This window comes from Pristis pectinata, chromosome 37 (genome assembly GCF_009764475.1).
Source record: "Pristis pectinata isolate sPriPec2 chromosome 37, sPriPec2.1.pri, whole genome shotgun sequence".
NCBI classification, from domain to species: domain Eukaryota; kingdom Metazoa; phylum Chordata; class Chondrichthyes; order Rhinopristiformes; family Pristidae; genus Pristis; species Pristis pectinata.
Window position 1 is genome coordinate 4,184,389 of NC_067440.1, and position 21,532 is coordinate 4,205,920.

Sequence of the window (21,532 nt, forward strand, 5' to 3'; positions counted from 1 at the left end):
TGTGGGGGGAAAGGAATTGTCGACATTTCGGGTCAAAACCCTGAATCAGGTCCTGAAACGTCGACAATTCCTTCCGCTCCCCCACAGACGCTGCTCGACCTGTTGTTTGTTGCTCCAGATTCCAGCATCTGTAGTCTCCTGTGTCATCATAGAAATAACTGTCGTTGACAAGACGAGCCAATCGTTACCTGCAGGGCAGAATGTGCTGGTGGGCCGTGCGAGGAAAGGGGACCTCTCCCCAGATTTAGCATCAGGAAGACCACAATGAGAAGTTGGCTGACCAGGCACTGATGAAGGACATTTCAGAAAGACAAGTCATTGTGATCTCCAGGATTCCTCTGTAGGCGGCGCTGCCTTTGTAGTTTTGGCAGCAGGCAAAGGCGAGAAGAATTACAAATGGATGGGGATATTCTGAATGGGGAGGGAAATCTATTACCACGGGTTCAGTTCATCCATTCGGGATCCGAGGGGTGAAGGGGGTGGGGGGGTGGTGGTTCACTAGATGCTGCGGCTATAAACGATGGAAAGCAAAGGCTGTGGGTGACTTTGTGCAGAGATCAATAAACGTTGAGTGAAGTTGAACAAGGCAGTCAGAGCTCCATCCACAGGGCGAGAGCTCTGGGGCAGCCGCAGGAGGAGGGGAGGTGACCCAGAGCTGATCTCCCCGGAGAGCCAATTCAACCGAGTGAAGCGAGGGCAAAGAGGGGTTTCTTTGTATTTTGCACCAACATCAGGTTTTACTTCATGCGGAGCATCGTCGGCAGCAACTCAAATCATGTTTGGGAAACGGGGGCAAGTGAAGGGAGACAGAAATTATTGGCTGCTGTGTGTTGCTGAAGGAATTGATATGAAATTATAATTCAGTACCAAAAGTAATTAAATTTGGCACTATTATTAGTAGTAGCAGTGTTAGCTCGACTAAATTATAAATAAAATATGAACTGCCAGTTGGAAAATTTAATTGGTACTGTATTTATTATTGCCACATGTACTGAGGTGAAAAACTTTGTTTTATCTGCTGTCCATACAAATCGTTTCAAAACATCAGCACATCGAGGTGGTACAACGGGAAAAGCAAGAACAGAATGCAGAATGCAGTGTTACGGTTCCGGTTACAGAGAAGGTGCAGTGCAGGCAGACAATAAGAACAATGGACAAGAACTACCAATGAAATAAACTTCAGAGTCCCTCCGAATTTCCGAGACAGTCTCTCGGTACCAAGCACTGGTTCATCTGAAACTCACAGTCATTTTATTCTGGGATCCAGGACCTGGCACTGACTGAAGCATGGAAATCTTGGATTATGTACAGCACTAAACCCCGCCACACTTCGTGATCAAGTGCACCGGGCACAGGACCTACAGGGAGACCTACCAGAAGTCTCCCGTTCAGCCTCCTGTGGAAGGTGCCATGGGTGAGGTACCAGAAGACTGGAGGGTGGCGAATGTTGTGCCTTTATTTAAGAAGGGCTGCAAGGACAAGCCGTGGAACCACAGGCCGCTGCACCTTCCATCAGTGCTGGGAATGTTATTAGAGGGGATTCTCAGAGATAGGATCTACCTGCATTTGGAAAGGCAAGAACTGATTAGGGACAGTCAGCAGGGCTTTGTGTGTGGGAAATTGTGTCTCATGAATTGGACTGAGTTTTCTGAAGAGGTGATGACGAGGATTGACGAGGGAAGGGCGGTAGACGCCATCTACATGGACATGAGCAAGGCCTGTCACGTTGTCCCACATGGTAGGATGGTCAGTTAGGTTAGAACACGTGGAATTCATGGCAAGTTATCCAATTGGAGACAAAATTGTTTTGGTGGTAGGAGTCAGAGGGTGGTAGTGGAGGGGTGTTTTTCAGATTGCAGGCCTGTGACCAGTGGCGTGCCGCAGGGATCGGTGCTGTGTCCCCGGTTGTTTATCATATATATTAACGAATTAGATCAGAATGGAGGCGGCGTGATTAGTAAGTGTGCAGATGACACCAAAATCGGTGGTGTGGTGAACAGTGAAGAAGCTTGTCTGAGGTCACAACGGGATCTGGATTAACTGGGAAAGGGGGCGGAGGAATGGCGGACGCAATTTAACTCAGACAAGTGCAAAATGATGCATTTGGGGAAGTTAAACCAGGGCAGGACTTACACAGTGAACGACAGGGCGCTGGGCAGTGTTGTAGTACAGAAACTTCGGGATACAGGGACATGGTTTGCAGAAAGTGGCAACACAGTTAGATAGGGTGGTGAAGGAGGTGTACGGCATGCTTGCCTTTATCAGCTGTGGCACTGAGTACAGGAGTTGGGAGGTCATGTCGCAGCTATACAGAACTTTAGTTAGACCACACTTGGAGTATTGTGTGCAGTTCTGGTCCCCACGCTTTTGGGAAGGATGTGATTAAACTACACTGTGTGGTGCCGATGACAACAATAAACTTGAACTTGAGAAGATTCACAAGGATGTTGCCTGTTCTGGTGGGCTTGAGTTACAAGGAAGGATTCGAGAGGCTGGGACTGTTTTGGCTGGAGCGAAGGAGGCCGAAGGGTGACCTTACAGAGGTTTATACAACCATGAGGGGCATAGATAGGGGAGTCCAAAGCTGGGAGGGCGGAGGTTTAGGGTGAGAGGGGAAAGATTTAAAGGGGATGTGAGAGGCAAGTTTTACACAGAGGCTGATGGGTGAATGGAACCAGCTGCCAGAGGAAGTGGCAGAGGTGAGTACAATTCCAGTCTTTAAAAGACATTTCGACAGGTCTGTGGACAGGAAATTTTCAGAGGGATACGGGCCACACACAGCGAATGGGATTAGCTTCGACAGGCATCTTGGTCGGGATTGGTGAGTTGGGCCAAAGGGCCTGTTTCCGTGCTGTATAAGTCGATGACTCTGTGATCAGTGAATGGGTGGGCGAGCAGGGATCTACTTGGGGACCATCAGTGCGCCCACGTCAACAACAGATTTGTGATTGTGGCGTTACAAGTGTTCCTTACAGCGAGCGCTTCCTGCCTCTGTCCCTGATGAATGCGCCCCCATTCCTGGCTCTCACTGGGGTGGGCCTTGGGTGTTGGCGACGGCAGGTAGTCACAGAGAGACACAGCAGGGAAACAGGCCCTTCGGCCCGCCGTCTGTCCCAACCATCTGTTCCCCATTTACTACTGCTCCAACATCAATCCCACATTCCCATCCACACACGCAGACTCTACCCCTGAGCTACACACTGGGGGCAATTTACAGCGGACACTTAACCTACCGACCCGCACGTCTTTGGGATCTGGGGGGAAACTGGAGCACCCAGAGGATATGCACGTGGTCACAGGGAGAACGTGTAAGCTCCACACAGACAGCGCCGGAGGTCAGAATTGAACCGGGTCTTGAACACACCTCTCGTGTGCTAAAGATGAACGCTTCATCTCTAAATCTTCCTCGTCGTGGCTCTTGCACTTTAGTTGTCCACCTGCACTGCACTTCCTCTGTAACTGGAACACTGTTTTCTTTGTCCTACCCTGATGTACTTAAGTGGGGCGTGATCTGTCTGTATGGCACGCAAACAAAAGCTTTTCACTGTATCTCGGTACCTGTGACAATAATAAACCAGTCCCAATACCACCTCCTCCCAGAGGCCAGGTGCTGCTCCCCAAACCATTGTATGGATTCCGTTCATTCACAAGCCCAGTGAACGTTATCTTCGTTGCGTGACAACTCGAGGAGAAACCAGAGAGCAGCCACAGCCGGGATACGTGGCCTTTTTTGAACCTCACTGAAACATTTCACTCAGAGGCCAAGGTCCAAGCTCTCACTGAAGTGTAAGTGAGGATGGTCCTTACATTCAACATCTACAAGACGAAGGTCCTCGACTAGCCAGCCCTCCAACAATAAAGGTTCACACTGAGGCCATGGAAAACATGTCCCACTGCCCATATCTCTGGCACAGGCAGGTATTGATGATGGAATTCACCACGGCTTCAATGTGCCTTTGGTCAATGAAGGAAAAGAGGATTTGAAGATCAGGGCTCAGATGTGGCACAAAGCTCGTGGTTTACTGGGCAGCCGTGAACCCTGTTGCCGAATATACCTGGTAGGTTTATGGAGTGCGAATTTCAGCACAGAAACAGGCCCTTAAGACCAACGTCCATGCCAACAAGATGTCAATCTAATCTAATATAATATAATCCAATATCTCAGCTCATCTCATCTCATCTCATCTCTCATATCTCATATATCATATCTCATATCTCATATCTCATATCTCATCTCATCTCATCACATTTGCCTGTGTCCGGCCCATCTCCCTCTGAACCTTTCCAATCCGTGTCCCTGCCCCAATATAATGCTGTAATTGTCCCCGCCTCTACCACCTTTTCTGGCAGCTTTTTCCACAGACCCACCTCCCTCCCTGTGGAAAACATGCCCCTCAGGTCGCCTTGAAATCTTTCCCCTCCCACCTTCATCTTCTGCCCTCTGGTTTTAGACTCCCCTACCCTGGGAAAGGGACTGTAACTCTCTGTACTACTCAGAATTTCATAAACATCCATCAGGTCACCCCTCAGCCCCCTTCGCTCCAGGGAAAACACTCGCAGCTTATCCAATCTCTCCTTGTAACTCAAGCCCTCCGGTCTCGGCAACATTCCTGGGAATGTTGTCTGTACCCTCTGCAGCTCAGTCACATCCTTCCTATCGCATGGCGACCAGGACTACACACAATACTCCCAAGTGTGGCCCAACCAATGGTTTGCACCTTGGTCACATGACATCACCGCTCCTGCCCTCAGTGCCTTGGCCAATGAAGGCAAGCGTTCCATTCACCTTCTTCACCACACTGTCTCCCCGTGTCGCCACGTTCAGGGAACCATGTCCCTGTTCCCCAAGGTCCTGCTGTTCAGCAACACTCCCCAGAGCCCGGCCATTCATCTGGAGACCTGGACCACCTACAGGGGCATCTCAAGCCACTGGGAAAATACCACCAATGCTGTCTCCGGGAACTGCTCCCAAACCACTGGAAGGACCAGTGAACCAATGTCAGTGACCTTTCCCAGGCCAACATCCCCAGTACTGGGGCGCCAGTTACACTCAGTCCGATTTTGTGGGCTGGCGACAACATTCCCATTCCTGACACCACATTCCCAAAAGAAATACTCTGTTCTGAGTTCTGTCACAGGGAGCGATGACCAGGTGGACAGAGGAAAAGATCCAAGGACAGACTCCAAGCTTTTGAGGCCGTGCATTGGAAGTGCACAGAGAGCCCGTGGAAATGGCAGGAGATCGGGAATCACCTTAAGAACTACCTCCCCACCCCCCCCCCCCCCTGCCGTTTCTACATTGGTCTCCTCCGCATCACAAAACCTTGGTGGAAGTGAGTCACCCTCGACGCTGAGGGAGCACCAAGAAGAAGACTTACCGACCATGGTGGCTACGAGCAGGGCCACGAGGCTGAAGAGACACTGGCCTGACATCCTTTCGATCAGCCGTCAGACTCGGGCGCTGAGTGCCGTGGATCCAGCCTTTTTATTCACTGTGAACACCCAGAACCTGCTGACCAGAAGTTGGCTCCATTTGCAACCTGTGATATTTTGCCAAGCAATGAATCAACAGTCGAATCACTTTGGACAAGGATGAATAAACATGTCATGTCGTAGTTGTCAAAGAGATTCAAAACAGACAATACTTGGCTGGCGGAGGCAATTTGATCTTCACGACTTATCGCTTCCTGCCAGTGGGACGTCTATGAACCACTGACTCCTGCTTGTTGAACCCTCCCAAGCCGGTGAGCCCAGGCTGTTCTTATCATTGTTTTTGGGATGTGTGCACTGCTAAAGGCGCAGCATTTACTCCTATTCTGAATGGCTGGTGAAAAGATAGTTGTGTGCCCCTCTGTGAAATCTTCCTTCTGATGAAGATACCGTTAGGGAGAGAGTTCCAGCTTTAGTCGTGGTGAAGCAATGGCGAGTATGTTTCCAAGGCAGGATGGGACCATGGGAGAGAACTTGCAGCTGGTGCTATTCCAATGTACTTGTTGCTCTTGTCCTTGTCAGGGGCAGGGGTCAGGGGGTCGGAGCTGAGAAGGGATGTTGGAGCAGTCTTGGCATTGCAGAACAGTGTAGATAGTACAGATCAGTGGTGTAGGAAGTGGACAAATGTATGAGATGCCAATCAAATGGTCGACATTGAACTGGGGTTGAATTCCTTGAGTGGTGTTTGAGTTGACAAAGGCAGTGACAATCACTTCACCTCCAGTGTCCATGTGAGGAACAAAACCTTGAGAAAGTACGTGGCCCTGACAAAACTCAGACGTGTTCGTCTGTCCTGGTCCCTCAATGAAGGCGATGGCCGTTGTTGAGGACGGGAATGTTCCTCTTCCCTATTTAATGCCCACAGGTGCATGTAGCAGGTCTGAAGAGATGTCATCGGATTGTGGGCTCACACTATTGCACGGTGATGCAGCTGTTGAACATGCACCCTCACCTGTTTCCCAGTCCTGACACTTAGAGACTCACTTTTGTCACATCCGGTGCTGCTGCTCACTCTCCCTTCCGTCAGCTGCACTGAACCGCAGTTGGCCCTGGCTTGACAATAATGGTTGTGGGATGGAGATGTTGAGCTTGGTGGAACCATGAACTGCTGCTAGTTCAATGTGTGTGAAACATTTACTGCTGTGTGTTGACCTTGTCACACCATGGCCATACTTGTGATGTTATCTGTGTTCCTAACTCCGGTCTTTGGCTCTCTGAACCCTTAGTCCACGCCTGTTGAAGCTCTTTGAAGCTTTGAGACCCACCTGTTGAACCTGCCTCGGCCACTTTCCCTCCCTCTTTAACCACTGGACCATTTAACCCTCGCCCATTGAACTGGTCGAGCCAATTATATTCAATGAAAAAGTGAACCATTGACCTTCCCAGTGACCATGTCTGACACATTAGTCCTTCAACCCTCTAAACCATGAACCCCACCCTGGAATCTGCTTTAATCATTAAATCCTTTCTTCAATCTCCCTCTCCAGGTGAGCAGGTTGTTGGTAAGTGGGGGGTGACGGCACTGTTGGTGAAACCTTCCATCATGTTGGTGATGACTGAGAGGAGACTGGTTTGCTGGTAATTAACCAGCTCAGACTCGTCCTGCATTTTGTGAACAGGGTGTGTCAAGGCAACCTTCCATGTTTCCAGATAAACGCCAGCGCTGTATCTGTACAACCCGGGCCCGGCACTGGTCATCAGTACTACAGAGACACAGGAGACTGCAGATGCTGGAATCCGGTGTCAAAATACAAACTGCTGGAAGAACTCAGCGGGTCGAGCAGCATCTATGGAACCAAAGTGATCGTCGACTGCTGGGCAGGCGGAGCACGGTTTACATCTGTGTCCACTGTCCCAATAGGAATGTTGAGGGAAAAGTTCGGATTAAAGAGAACTCTTCAAAAGGTACAACGACCAGTGTGATTACACATAGAAATGGGCCACGGGGCTGTTTGGGAAATCTCCTTCCCAGTAGCTTTCTGACTTTGTTTATGTCTAATATAAATCATTTCCAGAGATTCCTTGAGGTGTGTTCAGATAATTTTCTCGGACTGTTTGGTGTTAGGATGACGATGTGTTGAAGCTGCAGCTTCCCAGGATGAGTTTGGCACACTTCCTTGCTGCCTTCTCCTGGTGCGGGAGGGAATGCATTTGGGAAGTTATTCTCCTGAATGTTATAATGTTGAAGAACCATCTGTATTTTCCTAAATGCTAGAAGTCCATTCTCCCTGTTTACTTTCTCTCAACAAATCCCACCACAACACGGAATTCCTGCACCAAATCGCCCGGTCAGAAGTTCATGAATCCAGTTGGAACACTGGAAATTGGCAAAATCAAGAAAGGGCAGCCTGTTCTGTGATCATTTCTCAGAAATAAAACATCACGTACTGCATTGTTCAGCCAGTTCCATTGTAGGTTCCCTCATTTGCCAAGCTTGAGGCATCAACGTGACATGGAGAGACTGCAAAGAGCCCAAGAAGTCAGAGGTCACGCGTGTCAGGAACAGATGGGCTTGGACCAATATTCAATGGCTCCCACCAATGGGTGAGTCCGCATTTGATGGGGCCGTTTCATTGTCACTGGTCGAACACCAGGAACTTACTGTGTGAACCAGAGACCCCTTGATCACGTTGTATGAATGTGGTTAGGGCGAAGTGGACAATGAAAGGACGGGTCTCTGCAGAACGAGATAACAGAGAAAGTGCTCGATATGTTCTCAGTGTGTGTGATGTTACCAGAGCCACATTTGATGCCCACCTCTGTGGGCCCTGTTAGGTTGGCAGTAGGAACCCAGTTGAGTTTACCTCAACTCCCAGCCAGTGGCGTTGACGTTGTGTTGGGCAGTGTGGGACTGCTCCTTCATGGGTCAAACCAATAAGGCCGGAGAGGTTTCCTTCCCCTGATGGGCATAGGCACGAGTTGGATCCCTGCAACAGTCTGACCACTTCCATGGTAATTTACTGCTTGACAGATGACCGTATTTATCCCCCAGTTACACCAGGGAACACGGGGGCGGGTGGGGGTGGGTGGGCGTGGGGGAGTAGTTGGGGGATCAGCTTCATTGGAGAATTTAATGTTTGTACCATCGGGTTGTAGGTGGCCGAGGTAGAATATAAGGTGTTAGTCATAGAGTTCTACAGCACGGAAATAGGCCCTTCGGTCCAACATGTCCGTGCCGACCAAGGTGCCTCCCTGAGCTAGTCCCATCTGCCTGCCTTTGGCCCATATCTCTCTCGACCTTTCCTATCCACGCACCTGTTCAAATGTCTTTGAGGCATTATAATGGTCCCCACCTCTGCCACTTCCTCTGGCAAATCGTTCCACATCCCCACTCCCCTCAGGTCCCCTTCCATCTTTCCCCCTCTCACTGTGAACCGCTGCCCTCTAGTGCTCAACTCCCCTTCCCTGGGAACAAAGACTGTGGCCATCCACCTTATCCCCCGTGATTTTTTTGAACCTCCATTAGATCACCCCTCAGCCTCCTTCTCTCCAGGGTAAACAGTTACAGCCTGTCCAGTCTCTCCTCGTAACTCAAGCCCGCAACTTCCAACAACATCCTTGTGAATCTTTTCTGCTCCCTCTGCAGCTTAATCACATCCTTCCGATAGTCTGCTGACCAGAACTGCGCACAATACTCCAGGTGCAGTCTCACCAATGTCCAGTACAGCGGGAACATGACGTCCCAACTCCTAAACTCAGTGCCCTATGTGATGAAGGCAAGAATGCCACATGCCCTCTTCACCACTTTGTCTATCTGTGTCACCATTTTCAGGGAACGATGTACTTGTACCCCGAGGTCTTGCTGAGCACATATTTGTTGAGCCTGACCTGAAGTGGTGACTTCACACTTGGAAAGATTGTGTGCTCCTTTGGGGAATCCACTCAGTCTTCATGGAGTTCAGTGAATGCTGTTTTTTCCTGAATTTTTCTTCTGCGTTTTAGAGATTTCTTTAAAATGCACATGACTTCCTTGATGAAAGTTTTCAAACCTTTCCCAGTAACTCCATCTTGCCCCAGTGAAAGGGACCAAAGACTGGAGAACATGTGGTCCGAGATTCAAGAGCCTGCTTCCTAACGGGACACGAATCCCATCTAAATGCAAGGTGGTCAGAATAGTTGTTATCCGTGACATTCCTGCACTGCCTGGAACAGCTGGACACCTGCAATGAGATGGGATTCGTGTCTCATAAGGAAACAGGTTCCTCTTGAAACTCAGACAATTTTCTCATCTCCCCCAGACTTTGGTCCCCTTCACTTGGACAAGACGGAGTTACAGGGAAAGCTTCATCAAGGAAGTCATTTCCATTTTCAAGCCACGGCCACTTCCTCAGACCTGTGACTTTCCAGGCTCATGGGACATTTTGGAAATGTGAACACTGTTGTAATTTACACAAACATTCGGAGAAACCTCTTCATAATGAGGTTTCACAACCAGCAATGTGCTCAATGGTTCACAGAGTCGTACATCACAGAAATGGGCCTTTCAGCCCACCTTGTCCCTGCCGACCGTGATGTATCTCTACACTGATCTCATTTGCCTGCATTGGGCCCGGAGCCCTCTACACCTTTCCTATCTAAGGACCTGTACAAATGCCTTGAAATGGTGAGCACTCCCTCTGTGTGGAAAAACTTATCCCTCGTACCTCCTTCAAATTTCTCTCCTCTCACCTTAAACCTGTGCCCTCTAGTTCCAGACTGCCCTGCCCTGGATAAAAGACTGACCACATCCTCTGTCCATGCCCCTCATAGTGTTATAAACCTCCATCAGGTTTATATGTTCCAATGAGAATAAACCCAGCCCATCCTATCTCTCGTTATAACTACAGCCCTCCATTCCAGGCAACGTCCTGGGGAATCTCTTCTGCACTCTCTCTTGCTCCCACATCCTTCCCGTCTTGTGGTGACCAGAACTGTACACAACACTCTCAGTGCGGTTTTACCAGTGTATTCTACAGCTGCAACATGACGTCCCAACTCTTATACTCAGTGCCTGGCTCCATGAACACAAGCGCACCAAATGTCCTCTTTGTATCCCATCCACCTGTGTCGCAATTTTCAGGGAGCTCTGGGCTTGCAACCCAAGGTCTCTCTGTACATCAACACTACTGAGGTCCCTGCCATTGAACTCGATACGTCCTCTCAGAGTGTGACTTCCCAAAGTGCATGACCTCACTCTTGTCTGGATTAAATTCAATCCGCCACCATTCCGCCCAACGTTCCAGCTGTTCCATGTCCTGCTGTATCCTTAGACAACCTCCTTCACTATCTGCCACTCCCTGGGCACGACAACACTCATGGGCCATTCAGTCTCTGTGCCCATGAAACACAGAAACAAAGTAGGGGCAGGAGCGGCAATTTGCCCCTTCGGCCACACTCCCTGTGTGTGGAGTTTGCACGTTCTCCCTGTGACCGCGCAGGTTTCCCCCGGGTGCTCCGGTTTCCTCCCACATCCCAAAGACGTGAGGGGTCGGTGGGTTAATTGACCGCTGTAAATTGCCCCCCTGTGTGTGGGTGAGGGGTAGAATGTGGGGGGAGTTAATGGGAATGTGGGGAGAATAAAATGGGATCAGTGTAGAGGGCAGCTTGACGATCAGTGCGGACCCAGTGGGCCAAAGGGCCTGGTTCGTGCCGTTAGACTCCGGGAACAGAAAGAAAGCTGAACTAATTAAAATAATACAAGGCAGATTCAATGGTGGCACACACCTTCAGCAATCACTCAGGCTCCAGGCTGAAGCAGAAACACTCCAGCACTAATTTCCACAATGAACTGAAACAAATAACAAATTTCTCCCGTGCTTTATCTGTGTTCCATTCTCCCGGAATCTTTTCCAATCATCACTTGGCAATCTTAGCCCGAGAAAACCTTTGAACCAAATACATGGTGGAACGGATCACTGAGTGTAAAGGTCGACTTATCTGATAAACGGCTATCGCCAAGGGACTGGACCTTGGTTAAATAAGTGAGAAGCTGCTGTAATAATGCGGGATAAAGTGTTATGGCAGAACGTTTGCCAGAGAGGAAAGCATTCAAGCTTGCAGTGTGTAAGACCTGAAGTCCATAAGGGACAGGAGAATAATTAGGCCATTCGGCCCATCAAACTTGTTCCAGTATTTTTCTCAACCCCATTCTCCCACCTTCTCCCCATAACTTTTAACCCCCTTCCCAATGAGAACCGATCAATCTTAGCCTTAAATACACCAAATGACTTGGCCTCCACAGCCGTCTGTGCCAATGGATTCCACAGATTCACCACCCTCTGGCTGAAGAAATTCCTCCTCACCTCAATTCTCAAGGGACGTCCCTTTATTCTGAGGCTGTGCCCTCGGATCCTGGACTCTCCCACTGATGGAAACATCCTCTCCACGTCCACTCCATCCAGGCCTTTCACTATCCGGTAGGTTTCAGTGAGATCCCACCTCATCCTTCTGAAGAGTGCCGGAGGGATCCTGACCATTCCCCACCTGGGGCAGGGGAGACATTTGCCGCCCCTACCTCGCTGACACTTCAACCTCCTGTGAAGTGGTCCCGCACACTGCTCTGTTCATGAGCAATGAGCAATGGGCAATAGATGCTGCCCTTCCCAGTGATGCCACATCCCCAAACATGAATAAACAGAAAAAGTCCCCCACACTCTCTCAAAAACCCTGCAGGTTCCTTCATCTGTCAACTTTCCACTGGACCTTGGAATATCTTCATTGCCCTCCCCTGCAAAATATTCTGAGTCCCAACTCTTCCTTCACCTTTTTCATGGATAATTTGGATATATTTTAAATATCCCTTCCTGATTCACTGAAGGAAAACACTTGCTAATTTTAACCCTTTATGAAATCCCCTTTAAACTAACTCTGCTGCTGTGAAAATTTCATAACTTTGCCTCTGAACAATACTGTTGAAGTTCAAGGTTCCTGTCACAGGAAGACATCCCCAGGGTATAAATGCCATGAGAATTCGCTTTTTGCAGCAGCAGCACAGAACATCACCACGGCAACGGACACTTTGTTCAATCTGATCACTGGGTTCAGGAAGAATGAAAGTTGTCGGTTTGTCGCAACAGAAACGTTTCTGTGACCATTGAATTATCCTGACTACAGGGTGACTGAATTACACGAAATATTTTCCAAACACAAATGCTGAAAGTAATATGTAGGTGGTGTTGTGGACAGTGCAGAAGGTTTTGAAAAGTTACAGTGTGATCTTGATCAGCTGGGTGTGTGGGCTGAGGATTGGCAAACGGCTTTCAATCCAGATAAATGTGAGATGTTGCACTTTGGGAGGTCAAACCAGGGTGGGACTTGTACAGTGAATGGTGGGGCCCTGGGAAGTGTTATAGAACAGAGGGACCTAGGAGTGCAAGTGCATAGTTCACTGAAAGCAGTGTCACAGGTAGATAGGCTGGTGAAGAAGGCATTTGGCACACTGGCACATCAGTCAGGGAATTGAGTGTAGAAGTTGGGAAGTTATGTTGCAGTTATAGCAGATGTTGGTGAGGCCGCACCTGGAGTATTGCGAGCAATTTTGGTCGCTCTGCTATGGAAAGATGTTATTAAACTGGAAAGAGTACAGAAGAGATTCACCAGGATGTTGCCTGGATTTGGGGGCCGGAGTTACAAGGAGAGATTGTGCAGACAAGGACTTTATTCCCTGGAATGTCGGAGACTGAGGAGTGACCTGACAGAGACATATAAGATCATGAGGGGCATAGACAGGGAGAAAGCATATAATCTTTTTGCCAATTGGTGAAGTTCGAGCTGTGAATGTTGTCCACGGGGATTTTATAAGGTATTTGACAAGGTCCTTCATGACAGGCTCATACAGAAGATTACAGTGCATGTGATCCACAGTGACTTGGTTGCTTGGATTCAGAATTGGCTTGTCCACAGAAGACAGAGGGGAGTGGTCGATCGGACTTCTTCTGGCTGGAGGTCTGTGACTCGTGGTGTTCCACAGGGATCCGGACTGGGACCTCTGCTGTGTGTGATGTATGTAAACTACCTGGATGCAAACGTAGATGGGTGGGTTAGTAAGTTCGCAGATGATACAAAGATCGGTGGCGTTGTGGATAGTGCAGGACATTGCCAGACAATATAGCGGGATATAGATCAGTTGCAGATATGGACGGAGAAATGGCAGATAGAGTATAACCCGGCCAAGTGTGAGGTGTTGCACTTTTGGGAGATCAAATGTAAAGGGACAGGACACAGTTCATGGCAGGACCCCTCAACAGGGTTGATGTATAGAGGGATCTTGGGATCCAAGTCCATAGCTCCCTGAAAGTGGCCGCACAAGTTGATAGGGCGGTAAAGAAGGCAATGGCATGTTTGCCTTCATTCGTCGAGGCACTGAGTTCATGAGTCAGAAATTATGTTGCAGCTTTATAAAACTTTAGTTAGGCACATCTGCAGTATTGCATTCGATTCTGGTCGCCCCATTACAGGAATGATGTGGAGGCTTTGGAGAGGGTGCAGAAGATGTTCACCAGGATGCTGCCTGGATTGAAGGGCATGTGCTACAAGGAGAGGTCAGACAACCCTGCCATGTGTTCTCAACAGTGGCAGAGGTGGAGGGGAGACTTGATAAGTTTACAAAGTTATGAGAAGCATAAATAAGTTAGACAGCCGATATCTTTATCCCAGGGTTGAAATGTCCAATACTAGAGGGCATGCATTTAAGGTGAGAGGGGTAAGTTCAGGCGAGATACGCAATGCAAGTATTTTGTTTTACACAGAGTGGTGGGTGCCTGGAATGCTCTTCCAGGGGTGGTGATGGAGGAAAATAAGATAGACGTGTCTCAGAGGCTCTTAGATAGGCACATGAATGTGCAGAGATTGGAGGGATATGGACATTGTGTCGGCAGAAGGGATTAGTTTATTTAGGCGCTTAATTAACAGTTCAATTAGTTCAGCACAACATTATGGGCCGAAGGGCCTGTTCCTGTGCTGTACTCTTCCATGTTCTATGTTCTGTGGATGAACCTACAAGTTGTTGACCCTCTATGTTCTGAACAACTTCCTGAGAACAATGTGATCTTTCACTGTTTTGCCCAGAAGTAAGAGCAAGAGGTGTAGCAGAACACACGGTCACTCTGAGCCCAACTGTCCGTCCAACGTGGACAACTCTGGGGAGCTGGGAGCAGCAAGCTGGATGACAGAAGCACATGGAGGAGACAACGGTGACGGCAGATCCCCAACAACAATGGCACTGGCTTCACCGTGCTGGGATTCACCACCAGGAGAGACCAGCTCAGGTACCCGGACCGGCACAGGGACAAGTTTACACTCACCGTGGGAAGACTTGGGCACAGCCACTGACTGCAGTCATGTGACTGAATCCACAGAACAATGAGTTTGAAGATTGCATCAATTAATGTGCTTAATGTGAAAACATTTCACAATGTGTTGTGACCTTGGGAAACCTCGCCAAGGTCAAGGCCAACCTGCTGCCTTTACAGGAATACAGTTGACTGCGCCTCTGCCTCCAACAGCTGTGGTCTCGACTATATAACTGTACCTACAGGCCGTCCCGGGTCACGAAATTCCCACCTACGGACACCCCCACATACGAACGAGCTCCCGTAATACTAAATTCAAAGGTCCGATGTACGTACATCCCTTCGTTCCACAACGGCAAAACTAGTTTCCTCTCTCTCTCCACTTTTGGGAAGTGTTCTGTCTCATCAGACTGATGTGATTTTGACGCCATTCATTGCAGCGCTGTGGAGGGACGGGGACCACATCGAGGGAACTTTGGGCATTTTCTAACTTATGGACAAAATTGACTTGTGGACCTCTATAAAAACTTCCGTTCATTACCTGGGACGTCCTGTGTTAGGATTGTATTTCAGGGGGGAAAAATTATCACTTGCTGTGTGAAGACATTTCTCCCCATCCCGGCCAGAATCTGCCCGCCCCTTTTCCTGAGACGGTGACTCCTGGTTCTAGACACCTCAGCAGGGGAAACATCCTCCCTGCGGCCACCCTGTCACACCCTGGGAGAAGGTTGTAATGGGATCACCTCAGACCTCGAGGAGACACGTCCCGTCACTCACTATCTCATCATGTGGCAGACCTTCCGTCTCCTGTGCCTTCCTTTGGGTCTGGTTTCTGTGTGTCTGAGGGCTGAAGTGTGTCTCCACTGCGGACTGTGAGGGTCCACAGGGGTTTATTTGGAATTGGACACCTGATTAAAGCTGCTGACCTGACTCGGGGGGCAGCAGGTTGTCGACCAACTGGGATCTTCTCCCAGAACCACACGGTCCTCTTTGACTATGGGCTCCATGAGTGTGGCAGCAGGTTGCAGGTGAGGGCCCTCTCCAACTCTTGCCCTGAGCCTGGTGTCTGGATTGGTCCTACACTGAACACTGGGTGATCAATCTCCTCCCTGGGCTCTGGAACTGTAACTTGCTCTTGTTGAAGTGGTTGTTTGAAGTTGACTCCTGCTTCCTGACCTTGTAGTTCCTTCCAGTCTTGGCTCCTTTCAGCCTCCTCCTGTGTTTCTTGACACTAAAACCTGTTTGTGGCAATAGAATGATTGAAGCCTGAAGCCCCACACCTCATGGTTCAACAACAGCTTCTTCCCCACTGCCGTCAGGTTATTCAACTGACCTGGAAAACCCAAATAGTACCTCAGACTCTGCTTTTTCTTTTCTACTACCTGCATTAATGCTGTCATGTTTATTCTGTTCTTAATTTTGTTAATTTGTTAAAGTTTGAGTTAACTTGTGTTTGTAATGTACAGTGCTGCTACTGAAAAAAGCTAATTTGGATGGAATTTATACCCTAGGTATGTATGTCCATGACAACGAACTTGCTGGATCGGACAATTTAATCTGACGGGCAGCACCTCCTCTGGTTCTGCGTTGTGGGTCTTGGCTTGTATTTGGCTGCAGCCTCAGGAGTGGGACCCTGACCCATGAACTTCTCACTCGGTGGGAGTGCTACCCACTGGGCCACAGCTGGCAACACTTCCCTAAAGGGCACTGGAACCACTGAGGTTGTGGATCGTGGTGCCTGTCTGGTTGCTGGCAGACCAGAAACCTTCCGATTGGTTCAATTAAATTTACCTTCCCAGTGACGAAAGGAGTGAATGGTGGTGTTATTGGGCCAGTGTTAGACCTCCCCACACCACTGCACCCCATGACGGTTCCCACATCACAATGAACTGTAACTGGGATCTGTCCCTGTTACACAGGATCAGTGTAAATGGGGCAGGATCTCATTGTTCTCCCCCAATGGGACTTGTTTCCATCACAAATGGTGATGTGGTGACCAATTTCACAACCAAACTGACCACTCCTCACTGACACCTGCTCCCCTGGGTAACCTTGTGTCTTTCAGATGGTTGGAGATTTCCTGGTCTACACCACCCACCTGAACCACACCCCCCAGGGTCACAGATCTGTCATTGTACGAACTAATGGAGTCATCATTACCATTGAGCACCGTAATTTCAGGTAACCACTGGGTGAATTCACGGGTGAAATCTTGGGCTAATGTGTTCCCTGAAGTTCTAAAATGGCTGCTCTGTCCCTGCAGGAAGGGCAACGTGAGCAGTGACCCGATCAAACCCACCTGGATCCCGTTCAGCTCCACCAAGGCTGGAAAAGGGCATCTGTCATTCTCACTGCATCTGATGAATGGTGTGTGCTGGGTGGATGGCGAGGGGATTCCTGGAACCTCCCACTGGGAGTTAAACTCGCAGTCTCCAACTCTTGTCCTCTTGTTCTCCAGATGACTGGGTCACAGAACGCATCTCCACTCTCTACTACCTGGGGGACCTCATTCACATCGAGGTTTCAATGACCAAACATATGCCCTTGAAGCTCTACATTGACTGGTGTGTAGCCACACTGAGCGCAGACAAGGACTCCACCCCGCAGATAGCCCATCATTGACTACAATGGGAAAGGAGCTGCCTGCTTTCTCCAGCTGCTCCTGTCTCAGTGGCTTCACTTGATTCACTTCATGTCCCTTCATCCCCAGTTGCCTCCTGGACAGCAGGGCTGAGGACTCCTCTTCAACCTTCGTGCTGCCGAGAGGGGAGCGTGAGCTGGACACGCTCCGGTTTGACGTGGACGCATTCCGCTGCTTTGGAGATGACAGTTTCTTGGTAAGAGGAGCCCAGACTTTCAGTTCTCCATCTTGGGAGGGAGTCACTAATTGAAGTGTTCATTGTGTCCTCAGGTTTTCATCAGCTGTCTCCTGAGAGTTACTGCAGTGGATCAGAGAGATTCCATGAGCAAAGCTTGTACTTTGCAGAAGGTGCAGAATGTGAATACCCCTCTCCCCCTCGGGTGGGTTCCTGGTGAAGTGATGCCCCACCTGACTGATGGATTGGTTCTCTTGTTGAGCTGGAGCCCACTGGAATAATCAAACACTGATGTTTGTGCTTGTCACGTGGGCAACTGCAGTGCCACAGGGGAGTTCTGATTCCCTTCCAGAGGAAGGAGGGACCTTGTGCCTGAAGCTGGTAGGATGTTGGTGGTCTGGATGATAGAACGTGACCTCTCTCCTTCCCACCCATCCCACTAACTGGAATGTATGACCCTGCGGGAGTGATGCTGGAGTGAATTGGGAGGGGGAGTCCTCGCTGGGACCCCTGGTCAATCTGGACACTGCCACCCACCTGGTAAAGTAGTCCCTGAATGAGATTGAGCATCGGAGACTGGAGAGGTCTCCAGGGGGTGAGCTGACCCACTGCCAGTTTCTACTTGCCCCTCGGTGTTTCCCTTACTGACCACTGGTTTCTCATTGCTCTGTACGTGTGGAGACTGAGGTGGTCCTGTCCGTGGCTGTGATTGTGACAGCTCTCTCTCTCTGATCTCTGCTGTGTTGACAGCCTTATTCCTGTATAGGAAACACCAGCAAACCCTGGTCAGTTACTGATCAATGACCAATAAAGCAGTGGTTGTTTCTACCTGGTGTGGTGTCTCATGTCCCTGAGCTTGGGGTTGTCCAATTTGTACCAGTGCTTTTACACACGTGTGCTGCTTGCACAGGGCTGTCACCATAGGAACCAGGAACCAATGGGTGTGTCTCTGACCCCGGCAGTGCTGCCTGGTCACTGACGTCAGAACTGGATGCAACATCGTGACATTTGTAGATCAGTTTGTCACTGGTCACATCTGCTTCTGTGGAAGGGGATGTGGGATTGGTTTTGTCCCACTGGGAGCAGCCTTGCCCCCAAGTTGTCTTTTGTGGGTTCCAGGAGCAGCTCCATTCCTGTGTGGAGTGAGCTCAGATGGTCCTGTACTTGAATTGGAGTGAGGCAGTTGTATTGGAAGGTTCAGACTGAGGGATTGGTGAGTTTGTTTCCTCTGGAGTCTAGAACTGGGCCACTGTCACAGGGTCTGAGGTCATTCATCCAGGGCCCAGGTGAGATTTCTCTCCTGCTGTTGACTCAATTCACCAACATGCCCAACAGATGCAGTGCAGGCACTTTGCATCTTCTGCTCTTGTCTGTGACCTTGCTGTGTAGATTCCTCCCTTTGTTCCTTTGGCCAGGATTTGAAGTTGATCATTGTTCACCCCTCATTTCTCCCAGGCACTCACCGGAAACTGTCTCAGTCCTGGTCCTGTGAAGCGTGGATGCTGTGGCAAGGCGAGGGATAAACTAGTGAGCAGGCAGAGATAGTTTGCAGACAATGTGCAGTCACCTGTGCTGAGCAAGGTCCTTGAGAGCAGATCTCCTTTGTGCAGCATGGGGCCCAAGGTTACCAGGCACACTAAAACGAGATCAGTATGCAAGGCACACACTAACAATTTTACTTTACCAAGTCTTTATTAATGGTCATTAACATGTTGTTTCTATTGGTCACGAACACCTATATTAATGGAACATGGTGTTCTGTGTGTGCGAATCAAGGATTCTGAGGTGCACAAAGATTTTAATTGGTCAATATCTTCTTAAAGACAACTCTTTGCTGAAACTTTAGCATAGTTTGACAGGGGCTGAGCTGTTCTCTGTGCACAGGTAAATAAAGTACGATTGAGAAACGAGTGCAAGTTGTCAGTCCAGTTAATCAGCGAGGACAAAAGGTCTGTCTCATTCCTGCCCTGTTCCATGTAGTGAGAGCTCCATATACCCTTCTCAATCACCTTTCCCCAAGAACTGGGGGATGTAAATTGCTCTGATCTGGGACACACTTGGGAACACTCTCATTTGTGTCAGTGAAGTCTGTTCTTGGCTTTCAGCTCAGCCAGGATCTTTCAGCATGAATGTCCCCGGTGTGCATTTGTCGGTTTGGTTGTAATCTCTTGTGCTGTATCGTGAGGAGGAAAAGGTGGGGAGATGGGAGAGAGAATTAGTTGCGTGAAATGATGGAGAGACACGACAGCTCCTGTACACGCACTTCCCAAGGTGGGTAACCCTGACCCTGTAACCACACTTCTTTCAATAAATGAGATCATCTACTTCCCTCTGCCTGCTGAGTTTACCTGCTGTGTTTCCATCTGCTGGCAGTTTCCAAAATCCACCTCTGCAGATCAAGTGCCCATGAGGGAAGCAGTATCAGTGGGGAATCAGTGACTCCTGCTGGGTTTTCCTTGACTAAGGAAATAATTTTTCATCAATATTTGATTGTGCAGCAATCCTGAGCCCAGAGCTGGGAGATCACCACCTCCCCAGTCTCAAAAACAAGAGCAACATGTCCTTCATTCAATGTGTTTTCTCCGCATTTCCTCTGTCTCATGAGTTCGAGTTTGACAAGGAATCGTGGATCCCTTGAAGAGGAAGGTGAGAAGATGAGGGAGAAATCAGGAGAACTTTGGCAGACAAGGGAAAGGAGAATCCTAAGAGTTCATTGAGCAAAAAGGGCAAATGGGCTGAGAGGGGGCCCTTAAGCATCAGTGTGGAGCCACAGGGGATGGACTGGGTGTTTACTGTGGAGGTCACTGAAGCTGTGGAATTCAGGGAAGAGAATAGCTGTGTCCTGAAATATCCACATTATCAGAAGTGCTCATGCACCTAAAGTGCACGAAGGTGGATAAATCTCTGGGGTCTGAGCAAGTGTATCCTGGGACATTGTGGGAAGCCAGGGAAGAAATTGCTGGGGCCCTGGGAGAGATTTTGTATCTTTGTTTGCTATTCAGATTCTGGAAGGCTGGAGGGTGGTGAATGTTGTGCCTTTTATTGAAGGGCTGCAAGGACAAGCCAGGGAACTACAGTCCAGTGCACCTAGCATCAGTGCTGGGAATGTTATTGTAGGGGATTCTGAGAGATGGGATCTGCCTGCATTTGGAAAGGCAAGGACTGATTTGGGACAGTCGGCATGATTTTGTGGTAAATGGCGTCTCTTGAATGTGAGTTTTTGACGAGATGACCAAGAGAATTGACAAATGCAAGGTGATGGGTGTTGTCCAAGTGGACTTCAGGAAGGTATTTGACAAAGTCCCACCTGGTAGGCTGGTCTGGAGGGTCAGATCACATGGGACCCAGGCTAAGCTAGAAAATTGGATACAAAATTGTTTTTGGTGGAAGGAGTCAGGGCAATAGAACAGCGCAGGAAGAGTCCATTCAGGCCACAATCTGTGCCAAACACAAAGCTAAGTTAACGGTAAACCCCCTCCACCTGTATCTGATCCACATCCCTCCATTTCCGACATATTCATGTGTCTACCTAACAGCCTCTCAGATGCCAGGATCATATCCGCTTCCACCACTACCCCTGACAGCCTGTTCCAGACACCTGTGTGTGTACTTAAAAGGAAACTTGCCCCACACATCACCTTAAAGCTATGTCTTCAAGTATTTGACTCAGGGTGGGGGGTGAAAGACTGACTGTCTATGCCTCCAATCTTAAACTTCTATCAGGCCTCCCCTTGGCCTCTGCCACTCCAGAGCAAACAACCCAGGTTTGTCCAACCCCTCCTTGTATCTCATCCTCTAATCCAGGCAGCATCCTGCTAAACCCCTTCTGCACCCTCTCCAGTCTCCATCCTTCCTGTAATGGGGCAACAAGAATTGCACACAATGCTCCAAGTGCGGCTGGACCAAAGATCTGTGCAAATGCAACTTGACTCTACTTTTGTACTCAATGCCCTGACC